This window comes from Homarus americanus, unplaced genomic scaffold (assembly GCF_018991925.1).
Source record: "Homarus americanus isolate GMGI-L3 unplaced genomic scaffold, GMGI_Hamer_2.0 scaffold34921, whole genome shotgun sequence".
Lineage (NCBI taxonomy): Eukaryota > Metazoa > Arthropoda > Malacostraca > Decapoda > Nephropidae > Homarus > Homarus americanus.
This window is the reverse complement of record NW_024741901.1, coordinates 12,666,344-12,679,852: the sequence shown is the minus strand read 5'-3', so window position 1 is coordinate 12,679,852 and position 13,509 is coordinate 12,666,344.

Genomic DNA, 13,509 nt, shown 5'->3' with positions numbered 1-13,509 from the left:
CATTACCACCTCCAACACTTCACACAACAGGGTCATTATCACTTTAAATTTGGAACACCAGCTATCACCAGGGCTGCTGCTACTACCTCCAGCCGACCATTAGAAAATAGGTCATTACTTTACCTCCAAACATTACTTTGGGCACAGTCATTACCACCCACGAACACCACGGCACCAGGGTCATTACGTCTCCAATGACTACTACTTTTACCTAACAGGGTCATTACCACCCAATGACTATCACCAATTAGGCCATTACTTAATTCCAACACTGCCACTAACAGAAACACACCACCTCCAAGCACCACTAGCACTCAGGCCAATACCACCTCCAACATCATTACTACCACCAGGTCATTACCACCTCCAACACTATCACCACCAGGGTCATTGCGCCCACCTCCAACACTACAGTTACCAGTGATTACCACCTCCAACACTATTACCAACAGGGCCACACACCTCCAACATCACTACCAACAGGGCGCTGCCACTCCAATCAGCCATCAACAGGGCTGCTGATTACCTCCAACATCATCACATGACCAGGATCAGCCATTACCACCAACATTTGATGTCACTTCACCAGGCCACACCCCAACACTACTACCAACAGGGTCATTACTAATTTCCAACACAATCACCAACATGGTCATTTACCACCTCCAACACTATTATCCAAACCGCCTACTACTACTACTACTTTTTTTTTTTTAAGTGGCTCCAGCCTCTTCAATAGCCACACCTTCGCCACCATTTATTTACCTTAATATTAAATATCTAATTAAGAAGGTTTATCCTATCTGGTGTTAATTAGTTGAGATGAAGAAATCTATGCATTCAGTGACTGTAGCCCTCATAGTCAATATCTGCAGCGTTGTCGGAGTAGGGGCTTAGCTCGTTCTGAGGCAGAGCAAAGCCGACCGGGGGGAGAGAGAAGGACAATGACATTTCATCCAGGTGTAACATAACTGGGCTGCTGCTTTGTTCGAGATCGTCTTCACGATTCTGGGGGAAACATCTTGGAATTGGTCCCATTCAGAGGTTGTGAACACTTAGGAGGAGGAAGCTGCCTTGATCAACATTTTGTATTCTCTCCCATATGCCCTTCTTTGTCGTTCTCGTTCCTCCTATGCGCTGGCATCGAGCTAGGTTATGGTGACAAACGGCTATGGGATAAAAACTTGATGTCGGGTAAGCTCGCTGTCCCTTCTGAGTCCAGAACTTTAAAAGCACTGATGTCCACACGGGCTTCTTGTTAGAAGTGTTTGAAGTCCTATGTTGGAAGATCTCGCCATCCAGTGGAGGAGGGCCTGGGTTCTACCTATGACATCCCGGCAGATTTCCTTCAACATATTTGTTGTGAGATCCCTTACCTCGTTGTGCGTCTCATGCATATGAAGCCCCCTCTTGCAGACCTTATGGCGTGATCGCCATCATAGGGAGAGCCAACACGCATTGGGAGGGCAAACCATGTCTATTGGCCAACCGTACCTTAGAGCAATGGTGACCTGTAAATTTTGTTTGTTGCTTAGAAACCATTTGTCTATCGGTAACGTAGTTAACCAGTTCGAGGTGCCCACCTCCCGCGCTTATAGCTTTTTTTTTGTCAAATTTTCTGAACCTGCAGCAATAGTTACTGTAACATGCTTCGTTTTGGCAGTGCTGCCGATCTGTTGAATGGACCTATGGATCTTTTTAACTTCTGCTGTTGTCCACTTCTTGTTGCATTCTGGGCTATTTGGGTCAGTGAGGGCTGCCGAGCTTATGTGGATTTTCGAGTCATGATCTCTCTGGATTATTTAGTCCCATCATTCTAGTCTTGTGGAAGTGCAAGAAGTGTTCTTTTGATAGGTTAGTCAGGGTGTTTAGTTTGGGAATGAATCCTTGACACTGATTTGCTTCCAAAGGGTGGAGTAGGGTCTGATTCGTGATGGCGCACAGGTAGTTCCAACGATGCTTGACTCTATGGGTGAATGCTAGTGGGCCGCGGTGGTTTCTGTGTTAGCAATTCCTATAGGTTGATTTCGCCACCATTCACCTTCCGCAGTGGCTGGGTCTTGAAGTCCGTGAGTGTTAATTTGGCCTAGATGTCTTGGCCGTCCTAATTATTTTGACCTCACTTTCGCCGAAACTTCCAAAGTCCGCATCATAATGATCTGGCTTCACGATGAGGAAGGATTTGCTGGCGTTTGGTGGCACTCTATTTTGTGACCTCGGATGTTACCAGGTCCCACCACTTTTTGATGTCCTCCACTTTTCCCTGTGCTCCTGTGAGGTCATCAGCATATGCCACTGGTTTGACCCCAGTTGTTTCAACTTATTTCTTTTGTTGAGCACTGATAGGCTGCTGGTATTGCCATTGCCATTGCAACGGGGTCCCCTGTGTTGTTCCCTTCAGTCGACTGTAGGATGGTATCACCTTGTTGAGCCTTGTTGGTTACTATATGTAGAGGTCTGATGGATCTATACGAATTTTCAACATACATCGCAAAGCTAGGACACTGGATCTGATAAGTGCAGTGTGGCCTTGTAGTGTTGAATGCGTTTGAAAGCATCCAATTGGGAGAACGGTCTTCAAACGCTGCTCAAATATCAACTTCGGCAATGCCGCCTCCCTACCAGCCTGCAGGCCAGCACACACTTAGCCCTGCCGCTGCCCTGACATCGTCCTTTACCACCCATTGCGCCTCTGATAATCCGCCTCAGCACTTCCTTACCTCTAGTGTAGGTCTACATCCCGGTTTCTTTTTTCCAGATGAATAAGGCGGCAGCCGTCAGGCCTGGAGGTGATGGTAGCAAGAGGATGCAAGCTGTAAGTGCATGGCAGTGCAGAGATCGCTTGCTAAGGGCCAAACTTGTTTGTGCTTGGTGATGACTCTCCAAACTGTTTGCATCCAGACCTGAAGGCCGTCTCCTCTCGAGTCTTCGTGCTCTTTTTCCACACTCATCTCCTGTTATTTTCGAACAGACAGCATTTGGTGGGTGTAGTCACCGTGGGTTTGATGCCTTCTTCACTTGCAGGATGTTTCATTAGTTTTAATGTCTCTGTTTATTGGGATCAATTCCACCGGAAGATTCCTGAGTGAGAGATCTTGCTTTGAGAGACACTTTTCCCACACGCATTTTGTTTCCAAATTTCTTGCCACGTCATCTGGTGTTTTGGTTTTCTGTCACCTGTAGATTTTAGTCTCTCTGCAGTGTTCTTGGTTCACATAGGGGATCATCTAGTGCCCTAGTCCGCCATCATTGTCAATCTTCTTTATTGCTGCCACATTTTTCTTTGTTTAGCCTTTTTAGGTGGTGTGTCCTCTGGACAAAGTAGATGTGGGTATTATTGCTAGTATTTGAAGAGCTAGGGGGGGAGGAAGTGGTCGTGAGTGTAATCTGTCATGTGGTCATTGAACTTTCATTTTTTGTGGCCGCATAATGGTGTTTCAAATAAGTTAGGGAGCACCACTTTGACAATTTCTGAGTAGGTTTTTGACCCATACTACTTGATTTGCCATCGACATGCCTTTCCACTGAGGTATGTCCTCATTCTCCTTGGACACTGTATGGGGGCAGTTTTATTAGTACTACTTTTGCTGAGTGGACTACTGTATCATTTCGATATCATCGGGTGGTTGGGTCCGGATGATACGTCACTGTGCTGCCTGTGTCGGCTCTGTCATGTGGGTTCCGACACTGTCTAGCTTCCTGCAATCCACACATGGTCGGTTGTCGCACAGTCAATTTGCAGTTTTGGTTCTGCTAGCACAGACTACTACTACTACTACTACTAATTAATACTACTACTAATACTACCTACTACTGGCTCACCACTGCTACTAACCACTACTACTAATACTACTACTACTATTACTACTACTACTACTTTACTAAACTTTTTTTTTTTTTTTTTTTTTTTTTTTTTTTTTTTAAATATAGTGGCCTTAGCCTCCCCCCAACAGCCACACCTCTGCCACACCATTTATTTAATTTTAATATTAAATATCCTAATACATAAGCAACTATCTTATCTGTGTTAGTTAGTTGGAGCAGTAGATCGATGAGATTCGATTGTAGCCTCATAGTTTATATCTGGGCAGTGATTTGGATAGGTAGTTAGCTCTGTTGCTGAGCAGAAGCTGACCTATTTGAGGTAGGACAGTCGACATCTCATCTAGGGCTGTGATATAATTTACTACTACCACCAAGATCATTACCACCTGCAACACTACTACCAACAGGGTCATTACCACCCACAACAGGGTCATTACCTCCCACTACTACCAACAGGGTCATTACCACCTCCAACACTACTACCAACAGGGCCATTACCACCTCCAACACTACTACCACCAGGGTCCAATACCACCTCCATACTACTACCACCAGGATCATAACCACCTCCAACACTACTACCAACAGGATCATTACCACCTCCAACACTACTACCAGGATCATTACCACCTCCAACACTACTACCACCAGGGCCATTACCACCTCCAACACTACTACCAACAGGATCATTACCACCTCAACACTACTACCACCAGGATCATTACCACCTCCAACACTACTACCACCAGGGCCATTACCACCTCCAACACTACTACCAACAGGGTCATTACCACCTCCAACACTACTACCACCAGGATCATTACCTGCAACACTACTACCACCAGGGTCATTACCACCTCAACACCACCACCAGGGTCATTACCACCTCAACACTACTACCACCAGGATCATTACCACCTCCAACACTACTACCACCAGGGCCATTACCACCTCCAACACTACTACCAACAGGGTCATTACCACCTCCAACACTACTACCACCAGGATCATAACCACCCCCAACACTACTACCACCAGGGTCATTACCACCTCAACACTACTACCACCAGTCATTACCACCTCCAACACTACTACCACCAGGGTCATTACCACCACCAACACTACTACCACCAGGGTCATTACCACCTCCAACACTACTACCACCAGGGTCATTACCACCTCCAACACTACTACCACCAGGATCATTACCACCTCCAACACTACTACCACCAGGGGCATTACCTCCAACACTACTACCAACAGGGTCATTACCACCTCCAACACTACTACCACCAGGGTCATTACCACCTCCAACACTACTACCAACAGGGTCATTACCACCTCCAACACTACTACCACCAGGATCATTACCACCTCAACACTACTACCACCAGGGCCATTACCACCTCCAACACTACTACCAACAGGGTCATTACCACCTCCAACACTACCACCAGGATCATTACCACCTGCCACTACTACCACCAGGGTCATTACCACCTCCAACACTACTACCACCAGGGCCATTACCACCTCCAACACTACTACCAACAGGGTCATTACCACCTCCAACACTACTACCACCAGGATCATAACCACCCCCAACACTACTACCAACAGGATCATTCCACCTCCAACACTACCCAGGGTCATTACCACCTCCCACTACTACCACCAGGGTCATTACCACCTCAACACTACTACCAACAGGGTCATTACCACCTCCAACACTACTACCACCAGGGTCATTACCACCTCCAACACTACTACCAACCAGGTCCATTACCACCTCCAACACTACTACCACCAGGATCATTACCACCTCCAACACTACACCACCAGAGTCATTACCACCTCCAACACTACTACCAACAGGGTCAATACCACCTCCAATACTACTACCACCAGGCCATTACACCTCCAACACTACTACCACCAGGGTCATTACCACCTACAACACTACTACCAACAGGGCCATTACCACCTCAACACTTACCACAGGATTATTACCTCAACACTACTACCACAGGGCCATTACCACCTCAACACTACTACCAACAGGGTCATTACCACCTGCAACACTACTACCACCAGGGTCATTACCACCTCCAACACTACTACCAACAGGGTCATTACCACCTGCAACACTACTACCACCAGGATCATAACCACCTCCAACACTACTACCACCAGGGTCATTACCACCTCCAACACTACTACCAACAGGGTCATTACCACCTCCAACACTACTACCAGGATCATTACCACCTGCAACACTACTACCACCAGGATCATTACCACCTCCAACACTACTACCACCAGGGCCATTACCACCTCCAACACTACTACCAACAGGGTCATTACCACCTCCAACACTACTACCACCAGGATCATTACCACCTCCAAACACTACTACCACCAGGGTCATTACCACCTCCAACACTACTACCAACAGGGTCATTACCACCTCCAACACTACTACCACCAGGGCCATTACCACCTCCAACACTACTACCAACAGGGTCATTACCACCTCCAACACTACTACCACCAGGGTCATTACCACCTCCAACACTACTACCACCAGGGTCATTACCACCTCCAACACTGCTACCAAAAGGGTCATTACCACCTCGAACACTACTGTACTGCGCACATCATTGTCATTCCTAAAAACCCCATTTATTTCATATTTCGCTATATAATATTCAAATCCACCGCGCTTGTAGAATTTCAGAAAACATTGATAAAGGATAACTCGCCTACTCAATGTTACTAGACCATGTGTTGTATTGTACCCAAGTACAGTTATATATATTAATTGCATGTATTCATAGCATTAAGGAGAACTCAGGGTATCCATAAGATGAATGTTAAAGTCCAGTTGAGGCGGACTAGTGTACTGTAGGAGTAAGTGTGGATCATGGTTTGAGGGTCATACTATTTACGTCTGTGAACGTGTAGCGAACATAACTTCCACAGATATCATATGAAAATACATGAGAACAATGATCTGGAAAAAGGATAAATGCAACAGTACTATGTGAGGTGTTGGAAGTGACCCAGAAACTATACTTGAAAGGAAATATCTTGTATGTATCGGTGTGAACTTAATACACCTCGAATCCTCACGTGACATATACCCACGACAGGTACAGTGATCAGAGAATCTTATGTCTGTGTTCAAATAGTGCAAGGTGTGAGAGGAGGATCCCTCATTACAGTTTTAAATGAAGTTGATACACCCCCGCCATGAACATTCAGCCTTTGTTTCGGGAGCGTCCTGTACCCGCCTCGAGAGTGCCGCGTTGATATTATAGCCCAATGAATTTACCCACGAACTAGCAAACCAAGACCTTACCTTAGTGTGTAATTTAGGATTAAAATATGTGTTTATAAGGCATGAGTGACAATATACCGGAAAGTGTTCAGGTGAGAACCGTAAGAAATAAAAGTGAAAATTAAAGATTGGAAACTGTAGGCCTACGCGGTGACGAGCGGCGGGGCACTGCACTCAGTACCCTCCGTTCTACCGTCACCTCAGGTCAGTGTCCTATCGGGCTATATCCCACCCTATAATTAAGGCTTATATAGAAGTTATTACAGTTTAAAGCTTTGCCTGATGTATAAGTGTAATAGTAATGTGTTAGGGTGTGTGATAACCGCCCGTCGGGCATTATTTCTCAGTACAGTACTCCCTCTTTATCGACGGATTTTTTATCGACGGTTTCGATTATCGACGGATTATTTAGACGGATTTTTATTTTGGCTTTATTTGAACTCTGCGGGCCTTGTTTGTACTTTCGCCGCTAGGCGGCACTAGTGGCGTGACTAGCGTCTACTCGCGGCCCGCCTTCCCTGAACACAGACATCAGCCAAGCCGCGTGGGCAACAGTCTTTGATTTTCAACTTTTGCTGGTGGTTCATCACATCAACTTATATCACCATGCCTCCCAAACGACCTGCTGCTCCCTCTGGATCTACACCTAAGAGGGCAAGACGAGTGCTGACGCTGAATGAGAAGAATGAAGTGCTGAAACAACTCGACAGCGGTATGAGCTACGCAGCTGTGTAAAGGAAACGCATTAATGCTTAAAGGTACATTTATTCAACATATGCTAATAATAGTTAGAAAAATTACGTAACCATCACGGTATCGACGGCCGTCTACAGAACGTAACCCCCGTCGATAAAGAGGGAGTACTGTACCCTCCGTTCTACCGTCACCTCAGGTCCCATGCGGTCGGAGTGCCTTGCTGCGTGGCAGCCATTAGCCCTGTGAGCGTCCCACCAGGTGGTGACTACTCCCAGCTATGCCAATCCACTGTGAACCTGTGGATTCCCAGCACACCACTCCAAATGAGTAGTAACAAATAAAGAAACCGTGAGAAACTCCGCGGTCGTCACTTGGAGCGACCTATAATACCAGAAGTAGAAATAGTGCTGGTATGTCTCTTGGTGAAGCCCTCGTCTTTACCCACCGAGGACGGTGTGCGAACGAGGCGCCTGTTATATATACCTAAAAATTACAAGGAGTCCCATACCTGCAGGTGTGGAGTGTAACAGGTGTGTTGAGATGGTGCTACTATGTATGATAACCGACGATGCTTTACTCCATACAGGTGGAGCAGTCTGATGTGTTACAGGGTAGTGTAAGAAGGAATGACCGAGGTAAGGAGGTCACAGATTGTTATGCAATAAGTATGTGGATGACACGCCATTAATGTAAGACGTCTGGTGCCGAGCAGGGTAACCAACATTTTCGCTGTTCTTCTGAGGAAGGCCAATTCATTTGTATGTTTTTTTACCAGTATGCTTTATAAGGAATAAATTAATTAAGACATGTTATGGTTTCACCTTTCTTTCCCCTTATCGATCTGGTCAATGAAAAACCTAACCCAATGCCTAGTCCACTCTGCACACTACCTAACGAGCTACATGCTGTCCAGAGGGGGTCTGGTGGCGCGACCCTTAGAAATTAAGATTAGAGTTAAGTGTTCCCCTTAGAATTAGTGACCCCCAGTCTGGCAGTATACTACTACCAACAGGGTCATTACCACCTCCAACACTACTACCACCAGGGTCATTACCACCTCCAACACTACTACCACCAGGGTCATTACGACCTCCAACACTACTACCACCAGGGTCATTACCACCTCCAACACTACTACCAACAGGGTCATTACCACCTCCAACAGGGTCATTACCACCTCCAACACTACTACCAACAGGGTCATTACGACTCTACCAACAGGGTCATTACCACCTCCAACACTACTACCACCAGGGTCATTACCACCTCCAACACTACTACCACCAGGTCATTACCACCTCCAACACTACTACCAACAGGGTCATTACCACCTCCAACACTACTACCACCAGGGTCATTACGACCTCCAACACTACTACCAACAGGGTCATTACCACCTCCAACACTACTACCACCAGGGTCATTACCACCTAGAACGCTACTACCACCAGGGTCATTACCACCCCCAACACTACTACCAACAGGGTCATTACCACCTCCAACACTACTACCACCAGGATTATTATGATCTCCAACACTACTACCACCAGGATTATTATGATCTCCAACACTACTACCACCACGGGCCATTATCACCTCCAACTCTACTACCACTAGGGTCATTATCACCACCAACAGCATCATAGTCATTAATACTCACCAGCCTCACCACTGTCATCATCATAAGCAATACCATGGCAATATCATTACCATCACCACCACAGAACATCACCATAAAGACATTTAGATATCTGGAAGTGGTTGTGTCAGAAAATGGAATGATGGATGTTAAATTGAATCAAATGGTAGCTGAGAGAAAGTAGGTAACTGGTTCTCTGATCAATGTGTGTAGTGAAACAGTGTATCAAAGGAAGCAAAGAAGAAGACATACGATACAATAAAAGAGTGGGTGTGCAGCTTGGACTGTACACAATAAAAAGATGAGATATGTTATGAGTTAGAGTTACATAGAGGGTAAACAGTATACAAAAAACACAACACACAGCAACAAATTGGAAAAGAGGCATTGAATGGAGTGTTGGACAGCAAACTTGACATTATTACATTTTCGTCCCCCCAGGCCCCAATGTGGATCAGTGACCTGTGCTCGGGTGGGCTAATCCCAGTATATACAGTATATTAAAAAAAAAAAAAAAAAATGCTTAAGTGGTATGGATATTTTGAGAGATTGGAGTATGAATAATTGGGAAGTTAACTCAAAATTGGATGGTAGAAAGGAGTGGGGAAAATCAAGAAGGTGGAGGGGAGTTCACTCAAGGATGACGAACCCTCCACTTTTAAGATTAAAATTACAGATGACATACCTGTCGCCAAATTTTCATATAAAATGAATTAAAAACACTGCAATTTCACTGAGTTTTGCAGTGGACATTGTCGAAGTTTGGGCAATCATTCTGCCAAATTCTAAAATCGATATGCTAGGCCTCACCATTTCTTCTAATATGTAATGGAAGCCACACATCCACAAAAGTGCTAAAGCTGCCTCCCGAAAGCTGGGAATTCAATTCAATTTCAATATTTATTCCTTGATAAGGGAAGCGGGATCCTAGTGCTGTCACTAGGTACCCCTCTACAATAACACCAGTAGCATCTGGCAAGTGTCACAAGTATATACAGGTATAAATATTATAAGGGGCTTACTAAAGCCTAAGGAAGGAAGGATATTCCTTTAACAAATTATCAATATTATTTACATAATATCTGGCCAGTATGGGGAGGATCATCGTGTCTCCATCAGGGGGTCGTGGAGTGGTGGTCCAGCAGGCGTCATGGAAGCGTTGTGTGTGGGAACATCTTAGGAAGTAGTGGTTAAGGGTGCTGCTGTCGGGTCTTCTGCATAATGCACAAGAGCGTTGCTCAGGGGATGCAGGGATACCAATCTCCCAAGCAAAGTCATACCCAATGATGATACGGGCAGCAATCACGTCCCCTTTCCGCGACCCTTTCCCATAGACGTACGAGAGGTCAGGATGTTTACGGAGGATATCGTACCAGGTGGGCAGAGAGTCCAGGGGAATGGCTGCTTCCCGAGCTTCTCTCTGTTTGCGGCTAATTTGGGTCCTTAGCTGTAAAAGTGTTCGAGGAACAATGTACTCAGGTGTGACAGCCAGTCATGGCAAGGCCATCTGCTTCCTCATTCCCCAAGAAACCGACATGACTGGGTATCCATAGGAATGTCACAGGACGGCCTGCATCCTGAAGTGTGGATGTTAACCCTCGTATTCGGAGGATGAGGTCCTTATTTTCCCCTGATCAAAATGCGATTCCATCGAGAGCAGACCTGGAATCGCAGCAGACATGCAAGGGGCAGAAACTATTGGCTTCTTCCTCAGCGAGAAGGGCAGCAAGGAGGGCTATCAGTTCACCCTGAGTGGAGGATGCCCCATCAGAAAGTCTGAGAGAAAGTTTGATGGGCTCAAGGGCATCAGGACAAGAGATGTAGACACCAGCCCCAGCCCTACCTGTAGTGGGGTCAACAGAGCCATCAGCGTAGATGACGACCCTACCTGGGGACCAGTGGGCGATCCCGGAGAAGTGGTAAATGCAGAGAATAACAGTGTTCATGTGGGATTTCGGGAGCGGTCCACCGAGGGCGATCACTTCAGGTTGAAAATCCAGCAAGGGAGAAGGAGACGAACCAAAAACAGGGGTGACAACAATATCAGGCAGGAGGTCGTGTTCCTGAAGAGCCCAGATGAATGCTCCTCGCCACTGTCTTCTAGATGGAGGTTGGCCTTGGACAGCAGGAGTAAAGTTGGCTTGGACTTAGTTGCCACGAGGATCCCGTAGAATGGAAACAGTAGTTTTTAGGTAAAACTCCTGGACACGATCCTGTAAGGGGGAAAGACCAAGTTCGGTATATAGAGATGAAGAGCGTGTCCACTGAGGGGTCCCAAGGATGATACGAGCAGCTTTCCTCTGGATAACTTTGAGACGATTGACAGCAGTCCGACTAATGTTGACAAGGGCAGGGGCGGCGTAGCAGACACAGGAACGAACAAAGAACTTGTACTTGGTGAGAAGTACAAGGATGGTGGCACCAAGGGAACCCCTGCACGTGGTAAAGAGGGGAGCGAGACGCCGAAAGCATATGTCTCGAAGATAGCGGACTTCAGGGATCTGACAACGTGTGCGCGTTACATACACACCCAGGTATTTTGTCTCATTAACCCAGTCCAAGGGCATTCCTGATAAGAGAAGGGGGTGGAGGTACAACACGACCGTGCCACATGGCTTTTGTTTTCGCAGTTCAAAGAAGGAAACCAAGTGAATCACACTCTCTAGAGACCAGATCAAGGGCTTCCTGCATGCTGAGGTAGTCAGGGGCTTGGAGGAGGACATCGTCGGCATATCCTGAGTGTACAATTTCTGTTGGCCACGGAAGAGATGCAATGGAGTGCATGAGTGTTAAACAAGGTGGGACTCAGGACTCCACCTTGAGGGGTGCCGAGGTTCATATCTTCAACAGGAGATGTAGAGCCTTCAATGCGAACCCGGGCCTGACGTCCAGTGAGGTAAGAGGCGATCCATTGAAGAAGTCTCCCTTTAACCCCTAACCGCGCAAGTTCAGCTAAAATGAGGGCAGGCTGAGCCGTATCAAAGGCTCCCTTGATATCAAGGAAGACTGAGAGGCAGGAAGTCAGATTGCAATAAAAGGAAGCAATGGAGTGTGCTGTGCTGCGATGTTGTATGAAACCATTGAGGGAGTTGTGGAAGCCGTCTATGGTGTGAAGAAGGCGACGATGGAGTATCATCTCCATCATCTTGCCAACACAGGAGGTAAGACTAATGGGTCAATATTTCCCAGGATCTCCCGGCTTAGGGATAGGCATAATAGTGCCATTTTTCCAGTTAGACGGGAGAACCCCATCTTCATAAGACATATTGTAGAGGGCGAGCAAGGGGCCGTTAGGAATATTACTACAGGAGTTGAGGACGGAGTAGGTTATCTCATCATCCCCAGGAGAGGTGTCTTTTCTAGAGTGACGAGCACTGTCAAGCTCGAACTGTGTGATGGGATGATCAGTGAGGGCAGTGGAGGCAAGAGCAGCACGAACAACAAGCATCGATGCGAGCCTACACTGCCTCCTGTATCGGATCTGGAAGTGCCTCAGGGGAGGAAGTTTGTGCTCAGTCCTCCATTAAATAGCAGGAAAGGGAGGCAGGGTCAGGCTGGGGAGGAGGCCTCCGTCGAGTACCCCGTATAGCATTAATCCGATTCCATACATAAGAGGGTGATGACTGGAACGATAGAGACCCCGTGAAGGATAGCCAGTCCGCCTCACGTATCCGACGGCGCTGTTGAGTTGCAAAGGAGCACCAATTTTTGAAGTCTTCCCAGTCCTCTGGAGAGCGAGACCTCCGTATGGCAGAGTGGAGATCACGGGTTACCTGCCGGAAATGTCTCATGGCAGGGACACAATACCAGTAGTTGGTGGCACTTCTGGGGTGACGGGGAAGGTGTGGAGGGGTAGCGCGAATGACAGTCATACATGGCATCAACAAAATCAGCTCTGTAAGAGTCAAGGGACTGAGGGACAACATAGGAATCCACCCAGGTAGAAAGTTATTTAACAAAGGAAGGAACAGCATCTTGTGTGAGACGAAGGCGAGGGGATCGATAAGGA